The sequence below is a fragment of the Neodiprion fabricii genome, chromosome 1 (assembly GCF_021155785.1).
Source record: "Neodiprion fabricii isolate iyNeoFabr1 chromosome 1, iyNeoFabr1.1, whole genome shotgun sequence".
NCBI lineage: Eukaryota > Metazoa > Arthropoda > Insecta > Hymenoptera > Diprionidae > Neodiprion > Neodiprion fabricii.
The window spans coordinates 4,872,086-4,896,400 of record NC_060239.1 but is presented as its reverse complement, the minus strand read 5'-3'; the positions used below and the strand labels follow the sequence as shown (position 1 = coordinate 4,896,400).

Sequence of the window (24,315 nt, the reverse complement as noted above, 5' to 3'; positions counted from 1 at the left end):
CGAGGGTTAATATTATTGTGTGCAAAAGAATAATGAAAATAACTGCGACGATATCGGCATGCGATAACGTCTGTTGATACAATAAATGGTAAGAAAAAAAGATGGAGAAATGAAAAAGAAATATCGCAGCCCGCAGGCACCACGTGCTTGCACTCTCTCGGGTCCATCGCACCGGGGAACGAGGCGATATTCTTAGACGCGTGCAGGAGCAGGCATTCGAGGGTGTTGTTGCATAATTGGTGCGACTCTGCGCCGCGGCCTTTGTGCGGTATTGGAATGCAATATTCTCGAGGAGAAAAAATGAGCGGAAGAGAGAATGAGAAGTGGAAACGCCCGCCTTCTTACGTTTACCGCAAACTCTGACTCGGACCAAAGTTTCCATCCACGTGCATTGTACCTCGCACGTTGTTGAGCAGAAAGCCGCATCGGCATTCGACACGTGGAGGCGCATCTACACGAAATATCTCTACATGGTTTCTATTTAAAGAGCCACTTGTTTTCAACAGCGATTCCTCCGTCTTAACGTCGTTCTAACGTAATACGGCAGTCGCGAATTTTACGCATTCGTAACAAGGTGCCATTCTTGGCGCCAGCGTGTCATGCAATGTATGAATATAAGTATAAGCGTATGTTTCTCGATTTTCACGGGGTCTGTAAAATAGTTTGGCAGAATTTCAAAAAATTTCCAACATACAATGCTTAAAAATCGGACAACGCGTCGAACCAAAATAACGCATATGGCAAACCACCGTTCGCACCCTGCGTGACAGCGATGTGCGTACGCGTTGATTGATCGATGAAAATGACATTCCGTAATTTGTATAAACGTGTTGCGGCGGCCTATAAGTATCTTTCGGAAACGAAGAGAGTGAGAAAAATAAAAAAGAAACACAGCTTTTCGCGCTCGCATTTTTTTTTTTTTTTTTTATTTATTTATTTATTTATTTTTTTCTCTCAATTTGGCAAATTGCCGAAATAGTTGAGACAATTATAACGTGTAGCGAAAAGCAAAGCCTCATCCTTGCGTATACAGTGGAAATTGCGCACCGGTTGATTCTGACCCCAGATTAATTGGCCAAGCTTTGTCTATGAATAGAATTCTTCGCCCGTTGATACAGACGTACGTGGTCGGCGTATTTTTGTCGATGGAAAGGAGAGCCTCTGACCCCAGGGAGACATCTATTCTATGACAACCCGCATGCATACGATACTCCGCCGATCCTCCTTGCGTATAATTTTCAACCTGCGGAGGTGAGTGGGTGGATCTCGAAGGCCTGTTTAGAAAATTTAATACAACCCCGAGGCTATCGTCGTATGCAATTCGTGATAAACTAGGTCAAGAAGAAGAACCGACCCACGGCTGGTTTGTCCGAGCCTTGCTTCGAAAATTATGCGACACTCTTTATTTTTGTAACAATTTTGTTCGTTCAATGTACCGATCGGATCGATCACCGCGAACGGTTGAAAAAACGTTTCCCTTAACGCCGCGAGGTTACATGTCGAATGATCTACGCACCGGAGAGATGACAACAATGGACGACACTGTTAACGCGGACCAGACCGCGTTCCCTGTTTGCATTTATACATATATACGTGCGTACGTGTACACGCGTTACACGTGTAACACGTTGACGGTCACGCCTTTTACGCTCTAAGGCTGCAAAATGCCTGTCGATGTTGGTACCTGTATTTGCGGACACGGTATTCCACGCGAGAAGAACGGACTCTCGCGTTTTTAGGCCTGTGATCCGTGTTTGTGTGCGTTTGTGCTCGTGGGTTAGGTGTGTAGTGATGTCCATATGGTCGAGATCACGCGGTGGCCATGTGGCTCTTGCATGATAGAAGAAATGTCTTTAACGGCTCTGAATTAGGGGGGGGGAGTGCTTTTTTTTTTTACGAAGTTGAAGGAAAAACGTCTTTTCGATTTTTACGAGTTTATTCACTGAGAAAAATTTCATTTGTTACAGTAACTAGAAAAATTGAGTAAAACAGGTATCGTTAAAAAAACTGTTTGAATATTTGTTGGAATTACGAAAAACGAAAATTAATTTTCATTTTCTACCTAGAACTATATTTTTCGGTTGTGGTAAAAAACGAAAATAGTCGAGGACTGAGCGGTAAACGTAACTAAAAATTTCTCTCAGTGTTGTAAAACAAATACATTTATACCAGATACTGCGTAACGCAAAATAATGAAATTCGAGTGGTGCACAGAGAAAATTGAATTCGTCAAACTTCGCTCCTGTTATCGTTATTACCGTATTAGGGTGGTTGAGTCATCCGTTCGAACTCGTTAGGCTCGGCATTCGATAATTCTCTTGTTTTCCTGCCGCAAAATAATAATAACAACAACAATAACAATAATCATAATACAACGCAAAACTGCGGAGCAGAAAATAAAAAATAACCTAGTTACCGTGTCCCACAAAAACACGTTGCGTAATATCTGTATGCATAACTACCTCGTGCGTAAATATTCTTCTAAATTTGTTTTCTTCGCACGGAGTAATTTCCGATCCTTCGAGCCGGTTGATTGCTCGTTTCTTTCCAAGCTCATTCGCTTTTTACCTAAATTTTCACAAAATTGTCCCAGCTGTAATTTGATATCTTAACTACAAGTATGAATGATTAAATGATTTTCGTTTTATTTTCCGAGTTACTCGTTTTACGGGGAGAGTAGAAAAATTACGCCGGTAGCGTCGAGCTTTGTTCTCTTAACCGTGGAGCTGCATGTGAATTTCGCCGTTTGTTGACCATCTTCGTTACGAATTAAGACGGGGAACAGATGCGTTGGCACCTATTTCGAGTACCGGGAACGGGGAATGAATCAGAGGAAAACCGACGCGGTCATGTTGCCAGTTCAATCGTGACACCGGTTACATTTCAGGTGTAGCACGGATTGCTTTGCGGCGAACGCCACGACCTAACAAAGCTTACGTACGATTCAACGGGAAGTACCTTCAACTAGCCCAGTTTCGCAAGGGATCACGCTGTGTGCCACACGGAACACTCTCGTCGAACGATGAATAATTTCATGCGCGATATTGTCACGAATCAAGAACTCTTTTTTCGTCGGCACGTGTCTCGGTCCACGTGCACGTGCCAAACGAATAACAAAAATGACGTATGCGTGTTGCCAAGTCGACCAAGGATTCCCGTCTTCGTACGCAAACGTTCTTCGTACCTCGCGTTGTACTTTTCTTGGCCTGCAAATTCAGGTGCTCGAGTCACGGGTCTCTTGAACGGCACGCGTAAAAAAAAAGTAGACATCCAATGCATCTAAAAATGGGATTCTTCGAGTGCCGAAAGTTTTTCGTGCTGCACAAATATCGCCGCGTAACTACCGCGGGATCTTTTCTTTTCCGCGATGAAGCTTTCGTCGATTGTTACAATATTTAAAAGATTCGAGGGGATGAAACGACCCTCGACGAACCGCGAAACGATCTTTTGTATCATCGATTATAGCGCACAATAAGTATAATACAGATGATCCGTAAGTCGGGATACGAATTGATTTGCAGTCCCCTGTGTTACCGACCGTTGTTACGTAAATGTCGGTAAAATCGGCGTAGATCGACGAATAGCGTATTTTAATTGTAAGTGGAAAAGCCAACACGCGTACGTCAGCTTTTTGCGTTTGACAAGAATTGTAAAAAAATTTAAATGCCGTCGCTCTTGGGTCTCTCCGCTTTTAGTTACGATGGCTTTTGCGTATCACGCGTGAATGCCTGCGTTTGTTACACATGCGACGAAGCGTGAGAGAGCAACGGCATCAGCAGCAGCATCGTGTATATTTAATGTTGTTGGTGGGCATACCTACCTAGATTCACGAGTACACGTGCAGCTCTCGATTATTTCAGTGGATTTAGGTTAGCCACGCGTACACGCGTTGCGACGTTTTCCCCGCGCTTCTGGGTTTTTTTTTTTTTTTTTTTTTTCAAATTTTTGCTCCACTTTTATTTGTTTTCCCCTATCCGTTTATCACTTCTGTCGGCAATCGTCAAACTCCGCCCAATTGTAATCGCCTCGCATGTTCATTGCTGCGTGAATGTAATTAAATGCAACGGATCGAAGCGGCCACCGCACATTTTAAACCAGAAACCACGCAACAAACCGCCGGTTCCGACAAGCTTCGTCGTTCCGCGAAAAAGCCTGTCTCGCGGTACTCGAGATATCGTATCTGTACTCGATTTATACTCGTTTATCGACCTCTTGGTCCCACGGACAATGTTGCGGTATTCCACATTTTTCCTACACCGCAGCTTCGGAAAAATATTTAGATAACGTACAATTCTCTTCTTGCGTATATTCGTTTTAAAGAGTCCGTTGTGGCCACCGCGTTAAAGTGGCATGCACGTTTCTCTCTCTCTCTCTCTCGTAAGATAAAACCGGGGTATTTGATAACGGCTGCTTTGTGCACCAGAATCATGGCGCGGGCATCTATACAAACGGGGGAACTTAGAGTCTAATGAACGAACTCTCGTCTTCTCCGCGATACTAAGCGCAGATAATAACGGAAGAACTCCTCCTCGTTCATAGTACGGCGGCGAATCGCGATATTATGTACGTGTAGGTATAACGTCGGAGTCGGTTAAGTCGGCGATGGATGAGATTCGTCTATTTTTAGCGAAATAACGAGATAATCGAGCCCTCGCCAAAGGCTGCTGTTGTTGTTAAATCGGTGAGCAATTAAAAATTGGGTCAATGAACTTTACGCCCTCGAGAATCGGTGTGGAAAAAATATCATCGCCCAACGTGGGGCTCGAACCCACGACCCTGAGATTAAGAGTCTCATGCTCTACCGACTGAGCTAGCCGGGCTTGTGGAAAGTACGTCACTGCCCAATTTCATAGCCCGGATACGATTCGCCTCAAGGGTCGCCTAAATCACCGTGCAATTAAGGCCTCGTCTCGCCTCATCGTTTTCCTCATCCTCGGACAAATTGTGCGGAACGACGAAAATTCGCACGATATTAGTGCCTCGAGCCTCGTGTTTTCACGACAGGACGAAAATATGCTACAAACTAGCGTTGCACCGCTGCACCGAAGCGAAATTATCGTCTCTGCGACAGATGTTCGCATCGTATTTTTAAAATACGCTTTTCCGTTCAATGTACAAAACTGAAACGTCGTGCCGAAGTTCTGGAATCAAACGATCCCCGACAATCCTTGATTACCAGAGAGTAAACCTCTTCAAGCGTCCGCAAAGGACGTTCACTTGGTTCGCGTCCTACGCTTTCTTCGAGATGCTTCTCAGTTTTAATCCATATATCGGAGATCCGTCAAGGTGTTTCCATCAGGCACTCGACTCGTGCACCATGCGCAAAGAATTCCCGAGGGATTTTGGGGCTGCGGATGGACGAGCGGGTTTTCTAACTGTGGGACCGAAGCTCGGACCACGAAGAGTATATTTGAGACTCGTCGTCTCTGGCTAATGGCCAGGGTAAGCGGTCAGTCCGAGCATGCAGCAGCAGCATCGAACCCCTCGTTCCTCGTTGAGGATTTCACCGCGTTGCCGAGCCGCGATGCGGAGGGTCGACACTCGGTAGATCACACTGGACTTTCTGGGTTAATCACCCTCCTCCGTCTTACGAACAAAAGATTCAAATTTAGACTCCCCGCCTGCTGTTGGTGCCGGTCCTGGTGCATGCAGAGTTCGGAGAACGGTGAGATCGTAACCCTGCAGCCTGCCTTTCCAGGCGAGGACGCAGTGCGGGAAAACAGAATCCGCGTCGTTCGTTATCGTCGACGAGACTCTTCCGTCATGCTGGAACGAGACTCGGACCATTCAACTCTGTCGTAATTCCGTTAACTGAATATCGATTCGCGAGTGGTGAACATCGACTCGTCTATTAGTCGTTCGATCTCCAGTTTTCGTGCAACGGGAGTTTGCAGATTTTATAATCCTTGCGGCGTTGCTAAGGAATACGGAAAGTATTCGCCATGATATGTGGGATGGTGCAGCTGCAGGGAAAGACGATTCTCGTCGCATTGGCCCGATTGGGAATGTCATATGTTTGTACCTGTAATATAAATGTGGATTTGTCAGAGGTTTGGTATGTTGACAATAAGTCCTCGTCGAGAGGCTCTCTCCCTCCCTCTCTCTCTCTCTCTGTCTCTCGTTAGGTTCCAGATGCGAACTACATAGTTTGGCTTCTATTTATCTCTATAGAGGCATCTCAAGGCGAGATCAGGTTGGAGCTCGGCCAGGGCATCTCTTTTTCTTCTTCTTCTTCTTCTTCCTCCCCATGTGTCAAGTTCTCAATATTAGACTGCACAACAACTTGTGTTCATGGTACGTACCTGTATCTACGTCGGTACTCCGTGTCCGATGTAGGTAAATAATAAATTGATTCCATTGACAAAGGAATCGCCCGTCGAGGATCGGTTACTTTTTTTTTTTATTTATTTATTTTTTTTTTTCGCCAAATTTGCCTGATGAGAAGAGGAGAGGTTACGTAGAGATAATCGAGAGAACCGCGGATAAAAACGAAGAGCCTCTGCGGGAAGGGAGAGAAATTAATCACTGTCCGTTGATCGAGGCTTTTCAATCGGAGCTGAACGACGAAGAAAACAGAAAAAGAGAATCAGAACAAAGAAATTGGGAAAAACTTGACGTGGTCAAAGTTCGTATCGGTCGGCGCGCGTAGAATGACGAGGAAACTTTTTTCAACATTCTATAACGCTGTCTAATACACGTCACAGATTCTGTCAGCTAATTATCACGTAGATGCAATTTATTGCTTCGAATGGAAAGATTTCCAAACAATTGCGTACGTCACGGAACTTTCTCGGGGTGAAATTGTAAGCGAAAAAGCTAAGCGGCTGTGTCTCCGCGGCTTACGAAAATATTTATTCAAATATACATATATTTTTATATATTACACGTATAACGTGTATCTTACGTGCGCGTGTATGCGCGCAACTTGTACAGGCATATATCGAGCACGTATTTACAACGTGCGTGAAATTTTTGGCAACGTTTTCGCCGTGTACAAACGAAAAGAATGCGCGGTGTTGGAGGGCGAGGGGAGGAACGGGATACGGGGGAAGATAAGAGTTTAAGAATCAAGTGTAAACAAGGGAATATCTAGGCACATGGCAGGAGCCGGTGATGATAAAATTTAGTGTGACGTCGGTCCTGCATTCCAATAATCACATGATAATGTGTCGCGAGAAACGTTGAGAAATGCACGTATGCTTGTTTGTAATAAATTCCTTGGTTTTCCACAAATTCTTTATCCCGTGTAAAGCAAATATTTGACGTTTGATATACATTTAATTTGCCGATGATGCGTTACCCGTGTAAACTTTCCGTTTCGTATAAACGTGCAGTAGTTTACGCTGGTTTGATCGACCTTCTTTTAAACGCGGAATCTATCGAGCTTAATATACATTTAATTATTAATGATGAGTTCTCTGTAAACGTTGAGCTTCGTATAAACGTGCAGGAATCTAAGTTGTACCGATTGACCTTTTTGATACGCGGTATATATAGACGGGCGTCAAATTTTGATAATAATATCGTTTTTCATACACGTGCGCATATTATTTTTTTATGCATTTTTTTTTTTCTATGCTTTTAAATCTTTTTATCGTTTATCAAACTTTCAGGATGATTACACAATTGTATGCTTATTGCTGGCAATATTTCGTGTCAAGGATAAAAACAATTCTGCCTTTCTATACATATACACACGCGCGGAGCGTAAAGATTCGTCGCGGTAAACTCTGCGGAAATTCGTTTAAACCAGAGACAAAATTTACCCATCAAATCTACCAAGAAGGGTATTTTTATTTATTTTTCTTTTTTTTCTTCTTTACGTAGTTAAAAAATCTTTTACCACGTTTTAACGTTGCATAGTATCGAACGAATTTATATTAGCTTAATTTAACAAATTCTTTCTCGATTATGCTATGTGCAATAACTCAATTATAAGTCTATCGTATCGTGGAAAAGCAACAGCAACGACGACCTGGAAAATGAAAATACGACGTGTCTCGCCTCGAAGAATGTAGATACCTATCTACTGACGTTTTTTTTTTTTTTTTTTTTTTTTTTACGACCAGAGACGAGGAGGTGCGGATGAAAAAATGATCGAACCTTGAAAAAAGTTTCTTTTGATCTTGGGCATTAGGAATAGATTGAAATAAGGTGAACAAGAAAAGATTTTACGATTACATGTGCACCGTGAATTAGTTTGAACAACCCTCGGAATAACCTTACATTTTTCGCACATTAATATACGTCTCCTTTTTTTTTTATTTTTCGTCTTCTTTTTTGCTTGTTATTCCGTTCAGACTCGTAAAGATTGCAGAAATATTTGTTTGAAAATTGGCAAAATTTTCAAAACATTTGCTCGCGTGATCCGATGATTATAGAATTCGCTATGAATGTTGAATAATTTTTTAACTTTCAATGAAATGAATCACATTTCTGTAATATAACGATTTGTAGTAAATTTATCAATCGGCACGATTTATCATTCATAATTTTCCGGGTTCTTTTCTTCCAGCGACCGCTTCGAGAGTATCGAGTAACAGCGATGTTGGGTTGCATCAGTTACGACCTCTCGCTGATTCTCTGATTCTCAGTAACAAAATCGTCTCATTATTTCTTCCATACGTAGCAACGGACAAAATTTAGAGATCACGATCAAACGAGACGTGAATAATATTAATATTGTACGTTATAGGTATAAAGGGTATAAAGTATCGGATCGAGTGCGAGAAAGTTCTATTTTCGAAATGTGTTTATCATTTGTGTGCCAAATTTCGACAAAATCCGTTCGGCTTGATCGTCACATTTTATTTACCGTGTTATTTCTCGTCTCTTATCTATATCTGTTTTATTTCAGTAATCGTCGTTGCTATTATTTTGCGATCGTTACTCGAAGAGAGATTCGTTTCTCATCTCGAGAATGAAGAAACCGAGGTCGAAGCACTGATTCGTTATACCTACTGAAATAATCCATAAAGCTTCTCTTGCTCTTTTACAATTACAATTCTCAACCGACAACTGACACTCACACGACAAAACTAGAGCGAGATACGCGTGGGTGGTAAAAGTACGGCTCGTTACCTCGTCAGGATAACTTAACTGTCGTTTGAGATGAAACTTGGCTTGCAAAGCTTGTAGCTTTGGTAATTGTACCAAATAATTATACTAAATTGTTCCAGAATTAACCGTCTCGTTAAAATCTCATATTTCTTATACTCCCTCTCTCTTTTTCTCTTCTTTCTTCGGTAAAACAAACTCGGTAGATACGACGCGGCGTGTTCTTCAATTCCCCCAATAAATGATGTGTGAAATATTATAAATAATATAATATGACATGTAATATAAACACGGTGTTCGGCGTCTCGGATCGATTCGTAATTTTTTACAACTCGACGTTTAGAAAGCGAGCAAAATTATACTGACCCAACTGACATCTTGTCCTCAACGGCCCGGATAGCTCAGTCGGTAGAGCATCAGACTTTTAATCTGAGGGTCCAGGGTTCAAGTCCCTGTTCGGGCGGTAATTTTTTTTTTTTTTCTATCGCTTTGTCTTTCATTTTTCAATATTCCTCTCTAATCGCGGTCTATTTTACCCTATGATTATGATTACACGGTAAACCGCTCGTGTGAAGCAAAGATTGACGGAAAATAAATATTGAGAAAACGACCACGTTCGACGATGCAATCATCGATGAGTTTAAATGACTCACTCGTTTTTTCATATTATCTTTTATTGCGCGAGTTTGTGAAATCGAATTAGTTCATCCTTGATTCCTATTCTTTATACGGCATCGTTACGTCACGTGTAATGGATTTATTTTCTCTCCTTCGTTCTCTTCCTCCACGATTTTCGAATTTCCAAATTATCGTCGAAGATTCTACTTCTTGAACTTATCGCCGTAGAATGGTATACGGCTGTTTACAACTCGCCAATCAGTGACGTAGAGGGTGAAAAGCACAGCCGCTCCCGTCCATGCGATCACCGATTTTGTCCTGCGGGAATTTTCGTCGATAATGCAATTACTACGTATGTAATGTTCGTATAATTTACCCGTTCAAATTGTAGGGTCAAAAATAGTTCGTCGAAACCTTCGCGTGATTGAACTTATAAAAATTTACAGATTTTTTGTTCTTCTTGAGCATTTAATTTTTGGAGATTTTATTTTCGTATTAAATCGAACGACTCGATCATCAGACCTCGTCTCGTGAGGATAAAACCAATTGAAATTTCTCTTTCAAAAAATACATGACTAATGTGAAAATTCTTCAGTCTGTGGCTCGTAACACTGCATCAAACAGGTATCCGTAAAAATTTCATTTGTTACAGTAGCTGGAAAAATTCTGTAAAACATGTATCGTTAAAAAACTGTTTGAATACTGTTAGAATTATTTTAGCAGGTTATTTGGAATGGTGAAAACGTACCAAACTAGGGCTTTTTCACGATAAACCGATCCTCTCCCACAAATGACGGAGAGCTTCTTAATTGGGGAAGTCATCTCGCCCTAACCGATGATCGTTTATCTCACCCGAATACGTCATCACAGAACGGCTAATTAATCATCTCTGCTCCGAGGCTGGGACGCGGCGATTTTATCCTCGGCCCGCTGACAGGTCAGTCAAAGATTGTCGACAAACTGCCAGCCGGATTCGTTCTTCTTTTTTCTTTTCCTTTTCCTTTTTTCTTTTTCGTCATCGTCGGCACAGCTGGCGCGGAGGACGCAAAACACACACCTACATCCATGCATTCAACGTATAACCGTCACACTTCAACGTCTTTTTGGTTATCTGATGAGGGGAAAAAAAAAACAATAAATAAGTAAATAAAAAAACTGCCGGATGAAATTACATCATATTCTCATTTATTCACGCGTATGCGTGTCAACGATATCGAAATTTGTTAATATTCAAATTCACTCGGATAGAAGAACAAACTTTGATGAGAGGATGAGAGAAAAAAAAAAATGTAATAATTAATAACGAATCGATTATCGATTAGGAAACTCCCAGTGATTATGATGGTCATCTTTATGCACAGAGAATGGATGTAGCATTTTGATGGGTTTGTATGTGTTATACTCCTTATTTTCGTCACTCTTTGCATCGCAAAGCTACATGCTGTAAAAAAGCTGTAATGCAACATGTTATACAGTGAACGATATTGTAAATGATGTACATAAATGACCGGGAATCGTGAAAATGACGTGTTGGATTCTGATGACGATGTATATGTATATGTATTCATATATATATATATATATATATTTTCCTTCTACCCGGGTCATCGGTCTCTAATTAGGACTTGATTGCCGCTTTTATGCAATTTCAATTTGTGTAATTATATCGAGTTTATTGCCTCGACGCGTATAATGCACTTTTGACTGAAAGCCGGCGTTATATCGTGCACAGAATCTACAAGTACATACATGGAAAGATGAGTCAACGGGTTAAAAACAAATTAAGGAAACGAAGAAATAAAACGATCGCTTATACGATCTATGTTTTACGATTTAACAAGACACTGTGCGGTCAGAGAAAGAGAGAAAAAGATACATGTATACGTAGGTAAAGAGAAAGATGTATTTTTATTTGTTCCTCAATTCACCCGCGAAATTATTACAAAAATAAATCAATCTAAATATACACCGGCACATATTACAAAACTCACAGAGCTATTTCTTACGTACCAAGCAAATGGCGACTTACTCTTTTAACGAGCTCTGCCCACTCGTATTTATTTATTTTCAAGTAGTTGCAAGTAAACATACGTAGATATTAAATGTATGAAGAAAGTATACACGTACATGTCGTATACAACAAACAATAAAAAATCGCGTGTATAACAAAACCCAGAGCCAGAAATCGTCGCAAAAGAGTAGACGTTGTGTTTGGTTTTAGAATTTCTATAAAAATTGAAAATCAAACGATAGTTGTTTCACACCCGATAACGCGCTTGTATAATTATCAAAATGCCGTCGTTGATGAACCGACGACTAAAAGTGATTCGCTAAGGTCGGATAGGATGAGCGATACGTGATCAAGGAGTTGAATTACGATCCGGTTAGTCGTGCTAATTTATTGCACGGTGATACGTCGTGTATCGTAGGTACGTACGTACGGAAATAGCCTGCAACCAACAATCAGCCGCCGATATTAAAGAGCGTTCGCGTCATCCGCGTTGTCGTGCAGAATCTCGAATGGATAATCGTCGTCGTACGAGCGATGGATGAATATGTGTCGAAAGGAACCGGCACACTCTGTATATTACAAGCAAACGCTCGAGCGAATGATCGTGCTAACCGGCAATTACCAAGATATCGCCTTCGAGGCACCCACACGCCTGTAATTCGCACGTATCGTCGCGTCGCGTTGCGTAACGAGGCGAGAGAGAGAGAGAGAGAGAGAGAGAGAAGAGAGAGAGAAGAGAGAGGGAGAGGCGTCCGAAGAGCTGGTTGGAGGAAACGGGCAGTAGACCACGGGGTCTTCGGGGCCTTGACAGAGACCTTGAAAATCGCGCTAAGCCCCGGGGAAAAGTTGGCCTTGAATAAACCGGCCGTGTGGCGAAAATTCGCAGACGAGTGTTGTCCGAAATCGCGGATTGAGTTTTTTTTTATTCTTATCCCTGCCGTAGCTTTTATCAACGTTCTTTTCTCATTCTCAGGAAATTTCCGATCGTTCTAATAATATTCCGTACGATCGTTACGCCGATCGACGATCTATCGCGATTTCTTTACACGTTTCAAAAAAATGAAGAATCGACAAAAAAATAATTTTTACCTCGCAAACGCGCGGTGTTTTCTGTTGTTTTTTTTTCTACTTTTGTTTGTTCTCCTTTTTTTTCTCTTTTTTTAAATCTCAGTTCTTGGCACGGAATTACGAATTCGGTTTCGATTCGCGTTATTTAGCCGACGGATTAAGCGCGACTAATTGACACGCGAACCGCCTCGTGGTTTGGCAAAGTTTCGCTTTTTAAATTTACCGGTTTAGGCGTACCTCGCATACGCGAAATAGTCTCTTGGTTATCTCAATTAAGCGACACGTATCGTACCTAATTCTTCTGTTATTATCGAGTAGCTCCGGCTCTTTCCTGGTGACTTTTCGTCACGGCTCCTCGTATTTTTTTTTTTTTCTTTTCTCTTCATTCAACTCTTTTTAGACGTCCGCGAAATGATACTTGTGTTACATACAGGATGGATTCTCGTCGCTTGCCTATTAAAACAAGACTTACTTTTGTGGCTTTTTCAGAATCAACGACACCACGTTCGTCCAGCATGCAAATTAGAGAGTCTTCCGAAATATCGTTGAGCAAAGATTCACTCGGTTATAACTGTGCACCAAACATCGTTTCGTTTCTTTCAAAGTTGTATCGAGAATTTTACGCCTTGTCATTCGCGTTTCGCATACTTGTTTCTTTTTTTCTATTTTTTTTCCCCACTTCTTCACGGTTCGTTTCATCGGTTACGGACTCGGAGTATTCGTTGGTTGGATATAACGTGTAAATATATAGGAAACTTGATCTTGTATCATAATATGCCTACTCTTATCATCTTGTCTTGTTTTCGATACCGTATAACGAACCGTCAATTAGTCACTGGTGTAGACTATTCCTAGTTACTTTCCACTCCGTCATTGTTTGCCTCCTCCCGGATATAATATTTGTTGTGTAACAACATTTGTATAATATAAAACGACCCTGATAATTGTACGGAACACTGTCGCATCGTTAATGAATTCTGAATATTGCCTGTTTTTTTTCTTTCTGCCAATCCTAATCGAAGAAATTCGCTTTTACTTTCCTTTTACGGCAAAGAAGAATAAAATAATATCTACGCGGCAGCTCTTCTTTTCTCCGATCCAAACCTTTTTATAGATACAACGTTATGCTGCATTCTATGTCTGAAAGAATATCTCGTCGCGAATTTCTACACAAATTGTCGGACGTTGTTTTCTGTCGACAATACGAAACTGAATCTCGAATCGATGCTAATCACGTATAGTAGGAAAACATAGGGACCTAAGATTTCCCGTTTCCAATCCGAATACGGTTTATTACTCGTAAACCATGCAGGGGAAATTCTTACATCCAATTACAACTAACCCCTGCATCGCTGTACAATAAACAAATCAATTTATCACAATATTTTCTTCTTCCTTATCTTGACTCGTATTATAACGATACTTTATATGCTGACGGCTACCGCGAACCGGGGAACCAGATTACCTTTCGTTTGTCTATCCTACGGAATCGAGCGAAAGAGAGAGAGAGAGAGAGAGAGTGAGAGGAGGGGGGATCGAGTTTCTTGCTCGATCACGCGCCCACAAGACGCAAGATTGTTTTAAGTGGGACAAAAACAAAAAAAAAAAACCAAAAAAAAAAAAAAACAAGCAAAACGAAATAAAAGTCGAATCAAGACATCGATCGACATTTTTGGAGATCAAGTTCCAATGCGACGCATCGTTGAACGATTTATCAATATTTCATGATGATAAATAAATTCTTTGGAAAATAACAATTGTTTACAATGTGAGATGATTGTCAGCGGTGTTATCGTAATTTTGGCGTGATACGTTACGCCGCTCGACGATCATCGCGTTGTCCCGGAAATGAATCGCGTATATCGAATATCCGGTCGGCAACACGCCGTTTTGCCTCGCCAATTTCAGGGTCAAACCGCAGCTTGCAAATTGTTGCCGGTTGTGTCAGGTTGTCAGATTTGCATCGTTGAACGAGCGAGTCGCGGGTGTATAAAATGTCATTTCGCCGGCTCGAGGAGATGAAATTATCGTTATTATTATTGTTGTTGCTGTTATTATTTTTATTTTCGGCGTCCGGTTTGCGGTTTCGGTCGGTTTTTGCCGAGTCGAAGATATCCCGGCCTGCATCCATGCACAAGCTTCCAACTTTCGAGTTGAATTATACGTGACATGGTGGCCGAAAAATTTTTTTGGCAGAAAATTCCATAAACCAAATTGTACGGCTTGTTAAATATACATTCGGTTGAAACAAACGGATACCAGACTTTCCGGTAACAGCTAGAAAACAAATTTTCATTTTTTCCCTGAAACCATATTTTTCGATCGTGGTAAAAAATGAAAATAGTCAAGGACTGAGCGGTAACCGGAAATAAAGACAATCTCAGAGTACACGTAAGTAAGTAAAACGATGACAAGTATTGATAATTTAATCACCAATTGATATTGTATCGGGTCGTTCGTGTTCGGTAAAAAAAAAAAAAAAAAAAACTGCAACCGATTTTTAAGAAAAATAATCGATCGCTTTTGCTCACCGCCTTGTTTGATTTTCATTCCCGATTTCTTACGTACCTGCACCCGATCTCTGGGACCATGCGGCTTAGCTCGCGGCGGCCGCGGCATGCAGCGAACAAACCGTTTCTACTCGCTAATCGACTTGGCGAACCTCTCGCCGACTCTGACGTAATTCGAGCGAAAGACGGCAGACCGCCTGGTGCCAAGGCGCGTCTCTCTCGGGGAACGAATCGAGATGAAATCCGTATTACCCGCAAAGTTTGTCGCGGCTCGCCGCGGGTGAGGCATTTTTTTAATCACCGACATCGAGCCGCGCGTCGTACGTTTGTGATATTCGTTCGGGATGCGAGTCGGTAACGAGAATGCGCCCGATACGCAAATACGCAACGAATGGTCGTTCAACTTTCGTACCTTCGACGCGAACGGCCGACCCGTAAAAGAAGGAAAACAAATAATTTAACGATCCGACGTTCGTGCGGATAGGAGGCAACGCCTGCAGATATTCGCGGCTTCGTGTCGAAATTCGATAATGTACGGTCGGGGTAAAAAACAGTGAATTTCGATACGCGGTTTGCGCCTGCATCGTGAAAAAGAAAAAGATGATGGAAGATTAAACAACCGGCCACGCGTTATTTTATGCACACTGTACACTGAGAAAAATTTCACTTGTTACACTAACTAGAAAAATTCAGTAAATCAGGTGTCGTTAAAAAAACTGTTTGAATATCGTTGGAATTACGAAAAACGAGGTACGCCTAACCATTTTGCGCTGTCGTCGATCCTTTTTTGGTTATTGCAACGCAAGATCAGTTTGTGAGGTTTATTCTACTTTTTTAGTCAAACAAGGCTTTAACGTCAATTTATCGTTGCACGAGCGTTAAATTTTCCCAACAGTTGCAAGAAAATATAGCAAGTGTGATCGTGATGAGAAAGAACAGTAACGGATACCAGACATTCCGGTAACGGCTAGAAAATTAATTTTCATTTTCTACCTCGAACTATATTTTCTACCTCGAACTACCTCGAAAATAGTTAAGGACTGAGCGGTAACCGGAACTAAAAAAATTTCTCTCAGTTTAGCCGGCTGGCACGGAACGACCGTAAATGTGATGCGGAATGCCGGTATCTATATATTATCATGTATATTTTTTAAAAACCGTCAACAGCTTCTGCTGCAATACGAAGCTGCAAAAAAAAACGTCCATCGTCAAGGCAATTTGTAACACCGCCGAGCCTTTTATCAATAATAATCGCGGTTGTTGTACCCGCCATTGCGGAGAGTAAGCGTTGGACAGAATCGCACGTTGAAAGAGGTCACGCAGATAATTTATACAAAATTCTTGTTTCTCCACGTGCAGGGACCTATGCGCGCGTGTTTACGATGTACACAAACGCGATCGGCGATATTATACTCCTCTGCATATCGCAGCGATTGGCTCAAATCTCTCGGCTGCACAATGTCACGAGAAATTCATATCGCATGTTTTCCTATCGTAGAAAAAACAGAAATAAATTGGATGGTGAAAAAAATTTAAACAAATCACATGTCCGCGTATCAGGAATATAATTGAAACAAGTGAGCGAAGATCGCGGAGTTTATCCGCGACTTGAGAGATGTAACGACGATAAGCTTGGTTCAGGGACGTCGGTTGTTTGCAATTATTATAGGAATCTGAACGTGTAACAAAAAAAGTTCCCCCCCCCCCCCCCCCCCCCCCACACACACTTGTTTACATACGATTAATTATACTCCCGTTTTTGTATTTTTTTTTCTTTTTTTTTTTTGTTGTTTCTTTTTTCCTCTCTCAAGCTTCCTCCCTTTGTAATCTCTGGTCGAAAACGTTTTCACTTAACGCTGTAAGGATGCTTATCTCTGCACGCTAATCGATCAGAGGCCAGCCGACTCGTGACTATCTCGTCTCTTTTAGATTTTTATTTCGACTTTATATCGTACACTCTTAACGAACAGTCGCCGTGACTCGGATAGCATTCACGGTTCTTCTAATGGATTATTTTTATATTTATAAGGGAAGCAAAAAAATAAATACACAACGAACGAGGAAGAAGAAATCTTTGTGCGAACGGAGATTTAACAACCGATAAAAGAGACGTTAAAAAATCGGATGTTGTAAAAATGTTTGAAAAAAAAAGAAAAATTAAAAAAGAAAGAACCTGTTTCCTTGAGAGCCAAGATTTTACAACTTAATAATAATCGTCTTGTTGCAACAGCGTCGCGCATCCCTTTCCGTTATTATAATCATTTACAAATCATCAAACTGTGCGTGATAAATGCGGAGAATTCAGTCATCGTATTACACGCGTTTACGTAGATGGATGTACAAGTATTTTATGTGTGATCGTGTACCGTGTTATTTCACTTGTATTTATAGCAGGGCTTTGCACTATTTTAAAGATCAGAAACTCGCGGTAAACAAGTTATGTATGTAGCGGTCAATTTACGTAATTCGCGCCGAAGGTTATTGCGAAACTGTATAATAATTTTTATTTAACGTTCATTGATCGCTCTCGCATCGCTGCTGCTGCTGCTGCTGCTATTTAGTATCGCTTAAACAAATTTCGCGCAATCTCAAATAATTCCGAAAGAAATTTTCGAACCGCAGTATAATGTATAATTGTGTTGTAAAAAAAAAAGAATAAAGATAAACCCCGGGTTTATTACGACGGCATTAATTGTAACGTTTATGAATTTTTTTTTCTTCTTTGTTTCAGGTAAGGATGACGATTATAACGCTTTTTATGGTTATGTATAAAAATACATCGAGCGTCGCTCGTTACTTCCCAAAATTAGAAGGTGGAATAGTCTGGTAAACTTCCGTACATTAACAATACTGCAGAATAAGGTAATATCATTACACCTACGATGTTTTCTACTATATACTTATACAAGTTCCCACTGTTTTTTGAATCACTTTTTTTTCCCTCCTCATTTAACGCGGTCCGACTTAACGAAATACTGTTCCTTACGTCTGTTTTACCTTCGTACGCCACCTTGTGCTCGCAAGATTTTTAATCAAGAAGTTCGTTCGCGATGATAGGGATAGAAAACAGGTGCGTCGTATAAATGAAATACCTACGTAAAGATGAAATCTTTGATCGAAATTCCCAGTTCACGAATTCGGCTTGACAATTTCATATTCATTGATATTTATTCATATGTTGTTGAACTCCCGTCATTGTTCATGTAGCGATCATCGTCGATATTGTTTATTTTCACCCGCCACGTGAAATTGGTGTTTGCCTTTTTCACGCAGAATTGATTAGGGAAATTGATGTTAATTTATTGGCAGACCTTAAACCGCAACTCGGATCAATGAATAATTATTCAACATTCTTCATCCGCCTTGCACGAAACACACATACCAGTCGCCTCTACTTTCAACTTACAATCAGTCAATACGGGCACGGTCTTCTTTTCCTTTTCTTTTCTTATTCGTTCAATTTTCATCAACGATTTCCATTTCGCAGCTCGCGCACAGAAAATTAGGGCGAAAACCTTGTAACAGTTTCGATCCGCGTGAAAATAGAATTCGCGATGAATGTAACTAGGCGCCAAATCGATGTCAATTTCGCGTATCGCCTATATGCATTATACATCTGTGCAGCACGTTACTTACAAAACATTCGTACATCTGTCCAATGTAAGCTAAGTATTTTTTCACAACCGACACGGGGCGGGGTTGGGGTATCGATTTTAATTGCGAGGATTCCGAAAGTAAAAATATCGGAAATCCGAAACGAAGAAAGATCAAAGTGGTGAAATTTCATTGCGCCAGAAATTCACGAAACTGAAAATCTGATCACTTAAAATTTCGACGCTTCGGATATTGAAATTTTCTCATTTTCGCACCTTCGGAACTTCGGTGTTTCCTCGATGTTTTATTTCTTTACTTTAAGTTTCACTACCAAAAAATTCGGAAATCCAGTAGCGTTGCATTACGTGCAGATATATAATAAATGTGTTTTCGCGTGTACGTGTACGTATTACGAGCACATGCGCGTAATGTCGCTTAATTCATCCCGCGTCGATACACACATTATTGACACAGTGACTGACTGTTCTGGTATTACCGCCCATTATCGTTTCGGTATCGCCCATAAAACAACCGCCCAGGTAATAATGTACGCATAACACACGTAATTGACTTCTTGATACGAGACTTTTTGCCGACGCGAGGACTTCATTACCGAATTGTCGAAGTGTCGCCAACAGCTGCCGGGAAAAATTATCTAAGTTAACGACAGTTGCACGAATTGGAAATCTCTCGACTTCGTTATAATGTATAACATGTATGCACTTACCTACGTAATACATTACTCTGTATTTGTTTCGGAAAATAAGAGCAAGGTATTTACATATCCCATGTATATATACATATGTGTATGCATTTATAACGTTTGTCGCATTTTTTAAGCATTTAAAAATATTCGTATCTAATTATAAGTTGTACGTGTTCCTGAAGAGGACAAAAAAAAAAAAGAAAAACTTTCATAAACCAACCGAATTAAACCTGTGGACTTTGAAGGTTGACTCACTTTATATACGCTAGTTAAACATAATTCTTATATGTATATATATATATATATATGTACCTAAACACACACGTGAATTATTCCGCAATTGCGTTATCAGTCTCAAAGTCCTTCGGTATAATGATAGTAACAACGTAGAGTCCGTTCTTTGTCCCGAGAAAAGATTCGTAATCTCACGTTGCCGAGAGGTGTCATAAGCATCGAGGAAAAATATAATTTCACGTTGTTTTTTCGTTCGCTTTTCAATCGGACGATACTCTGTTCAGAATTTTGAGAAATAAATTTACACGCCGTGTAGTCTGCGCATGTATATATTTGTACGCACGTAGACACGTCGTAGCTCACATATCGTTGTCGCGTATATATTTATACCGGGTAAATATGTCGAGGAAAGTAAAGCAAACGCAGACAAAGTACAATATAAGAAGACAGGGATCGTCAAAGGCACGTGCGGTCTGTAGGTACGAAACCACGCGATACTCGTAACGCCGAAATTCTTATCATCAAGTTTTTCGTCTAGTCAAATATCGGAACGAGGATAAGGATGTTCGCTGGTTCGAACGATCGTCATCGTCTACTCGAACCGCGAATACCGCAGAGTATGAGGTTCGTACCGGCGGCAGGTATCGGACGTCTCGCGATGAACTTGCGGAAGAAAAGATCATCAGGCGTAATTTCTTCAGGCCGCGACCGCGTTGCGATTGTGCCGCAAACCGCGTTTAACGCTATCGCGGAATGCTTTTCGCTGGAAGTGATACGGAGGACTGCGGGTAGGCGAATGCTACGAATCCTCGACTCCCGTCGTGCACGCCAATCGCGTTTAACCCGTTGGAATTTTACCGCAGGGTCGTAAGTCATCGTTTACTCACTCTCGACTGACTTTTCGATTCGCGATTAGCCTCTCCTTCTCTCTTTGCGCAGACAGCGTTTTAACGCGCTCGTCGATTTGTCAAGCGCGGAGAAAAACCGCCCGACGATTAGATGAAAGTCATTGTCAAAATTATACAAAGCATGTATTACATGCGGTAGGATAAGAAAAGTATTCCTATCGAACAAGGTTAATTAACTATTTCGATGAAATTATTCTCGAATAATGTAGTATCTGCTAAATATTCCGACGTAATGTATCGTGCGCATAATCGACACTCAAACTCTCGCTACAAGCAGCGTGTGTAATTAAGCATATCACGAGAGAGAGAGAGAGAGAGAGAGACTGATAACGAAATCTTTCGGAGAAAACAAAACTGCATTCGTCATTCCTCGCGTTGAATAAAACTAATTATGTATTGTACGTAAATGTTCCTTCTCGATTATTACATATTTATACAAATACTAGGAATAATTAGTAATTTTTCGAAATTGACTCATGTCCGTTATTTTATCGACATTTTCGCAACAAAGAAAGGAATTTTGTTGCAAATGTTGTTTCAAACAGTTCTCGCGCATTTGGCTCGTAGCATTAGAAGAGTAGAGTTTCGAACCCCTGGTGAGCGAAACGATGAGGCGTTTCTATTCCTCTCCTAGCAGCCTCCCACCGGGAGTAACGAAAGACCAAAAAGGTCCTCGACTCTAGTCGTGCACATGGCCGAAGTTTGTGTAGAGTGCAGGCAGGCAGGCGTGGTGTTTTGGCGGGGGAAAATGGCCCCGAAGATGCCCGGAGTGCAGGGTAAGAAACGAGTCGCGAACGTGCGTACGTCTGATGTATGCGGTGCGGGTCGCTTGCAATTATACGCTTGTCAAAAGCAGTGACGAAGAAAAGTATGGAACGCTTGGAACTTGATTTTCGAAGCCGAAAGGATATTCGCACCGCGCTTGCGTTTGGGGAGGGACGCCACGGTTTTCGGTGTTTCGTTACACCCAAGGGAAAAAAAGAGAAACAAACAAACGAAGCAGCACTGCTGAAGACCACCAATGCGGCAAATTTTTGGGAAATTTTACCACATGCTATTTTTTAAATTTTCTTCTTTAACCTACAGCTGCGCAACTAAGGAATGTAACCAAGGAATATTATACCTACGCTACGTCTTTCTCTCTCTTTCTCTCTTCATCTTCGGCGTCCTCCTGCTCCTTGGCTGGACGACGACGGTATTAAGACAGTTGTGAGGAAGAGGGATACTCTGTACAAAGCTGTTCGTATAACCAGATCGCAGCTCGTCAGAGACAGGTATGAGTCGTTGCGCAATCGTGTCAAGGTTATCATCCTCGCTGCTAAAAGTAAATACTTCGTGTCAAAGTTTAGAGGGCTCAAAAACCAGAAGTTAATGTGGCGGGAACTTGGGAATATCGGGATAACCAATTCCAACGAAGTTGGCTTGCCTCAGAAATAATCACTGGAAATCCTATATAAACTTTTCGCTGAAACGTTTGAACGTAACGACATCAAAGTACCTCGGATCGGTTAGCTGGAATAACGTCGCATCTTGTACCTTTTGGAGACGGTTACTTTCATCTGAACACAGTTACTACGGAATGTACTTGCACTGTTATCCGCACGAGCTTCCTCAGGTTGTGGAGAAAGTTAACGAGGACGTTGCAACGATCTCCGGCTGGTTGGTAAGGAAAATGCTCTTACTCGACACTTCCAAGATGAAAGCATTCACAATTAGCTGTGCTCGTTATCGCGGATCAATCCAGTCATCGATTGTTCCTCTAATTTAGGTCAGTCGTGACCGTTATTCCGTGCGTCACCCAGGTCAAAAACTTGGAGGTCGTAATTAACAATACATTAAATTGGTCTGAACTATTTCTAAGAAAGAAGTTATACCGAGTCGCTTACGTTCCTCGTTGGTAAACTCAATAATTCTACCTCGCTTTGACTATTGTTCATTAGTTTATTGTGATTTGACAGCGGGTTTAGAACTCAAGCTAAATCTGCGTAAATCTGAACATAGTAGCCCGTTTTAGCGAACGCTTGGCTGACTCCCTTTAGCGGATACACGCAAACACCTGTTGGGGACATTTCTTTTTAATATTTTGTTTCTTCAATGTCTTAGCTACATTTCCGACGGATTGGTATTGTTGTCAGCATTACGCCAGCGGGCTACCAGAAGTAACGTAAAAGATTTGCTCGTTCCCTTGCATCGCACAGCTGTATTGAATAAATCGTTTCTGGTGTCTGCTTGTAACATGTGGAACTCCTTGCTCACCTCTACTCGGGAGTCATCTTCTCTAGATACCATCAAGTCAAAGTTGCGAATTTATCTAGACAGCCTGAGAAATTCTTACAGCTACATCGGAAGCACTCGTGCCTTACTTCCTATTTTTTCATATCCTCTATTTTCTACTTCGGAATTTGGTAGAGTAGTATGAGTTTGATAGCTTAAATTTCATAGACGGTAAGAATATATGTAGTACAAATTTATTATATATTTTGTTTATTCATTTTCTTTTTCACATACATATGTCACGGAGAGTATACCATTCATTGCGTACCGGAGTTGTCCTCAGGGGGTGCACCGCTCCGAGACATTCTTGAATAATGCCTTTAATGCCTTTCTCCCTCATCGTCTCCTTCCCTCTCTTCATTCTCCTTTCCTCCTTCTTCTCTCTCTTTCTCCCTTTCTCTCTCAGCACTCCCCTTCGGTGGGTGTCGCCTTATCTTGAGGGTAGGACCCAGAGAGTTGCCGTACCTGATGTGGCGTCGTCTGTGTGGGCCCAGCTGGATCTGGTGGTCCCTCAAGGATCCGTTCTCGGTCCGCTCCTCTTCACCCTGTTCACGAACAACGTTTCCACGTCACTGCGACACTCTGACCACCCGATCTACGCGGACTACCTGCAGATCTATCTCCACTGTCCCCCGGATAGCCTCGATGAAGCAATTGCCAGGATTAGCGAGGATGCTCGGTCCGTTCTTCGTTGGTCTGCGAGTCGCGGTGTCCGTCCGAATGCCACCAAAACTCGGGCAATCATCTTCGGAAGCGTGCCTTACATCTCCTGGCTAGACTTGGCGTCACTTCCTCAAGTTCTCCTCGGCGGCGTTCCGGCTTCGTTTTCGGATTCGGTCCGTAATCTTGGAGTCATTCTCGCGGGCAAACTGACCTGGACCATCTCTAGTCGAGGTCACTCTGCGCTCCGTCAAGTCTCCGCTTCAAGGCAAATGCTCTCCAAATGACTGCGTAGATCGCTGGTTATGACCTTGATATCGTCGCTCGTGGACTGCCTGTATTGCTTCGTCGTCTTCAACGACTTCTCGGGTGTGCCGAACACGAAGCTCCAGTGAGCTGGGGTGGCTTCGAGTACCGGAATCGTCGAAACTACTTTCTCGTCACGCTTCTCTTCGTAACCATTGGACGAAATGGTCGTCCTGCTTATCTCCGGTCGTTCTTCATTGACCGCGACCCCGCTGCCCTTCACTTGGCAAGGCACGCTCGCAGTTATTTCGTTTTACCTGAGGTTCGGACAAAAGCTCTGGCACGGTTATTGCAGGAGTTCTTCCCGTTGAACCGAAGGGTACGCGCACATCGCCCAGTTGAAGCGCGTCTTGCGCACAGGACTTTATT

At 41.8% G+C, this 24,315-nt stretch overlaps 1 protein-coding gene and 2 non-coding genes across 3 annotated transcripts in view; 2 read left to right on the top strand and 1 right to left on the bottom strand.

Annotated features, from left to right (window-relative positions):
- The window catches only part of LOC124185745 (sestrin-3), a 109,646-nt gene that overhangs the window by 45,295 nt on the left and 40,036 nt on the right, over nucleotides 1-24,315 (top strand). The window lies entirely within an intron of this gene.
- Trnak-cuu lies at nucleotides 4,748-4,820 on the bottom strand. The gene has a single exon. It is a non-coding gene; the product is annotated as a tRNA-Lys (tRNA).
- Trnak-uuu lies at nucleotides 9,448-9,520 on the top strand. Its single transcript has one exon. It is a non-coding gene; the product is annotated as a tRNA-Lys (tRNA).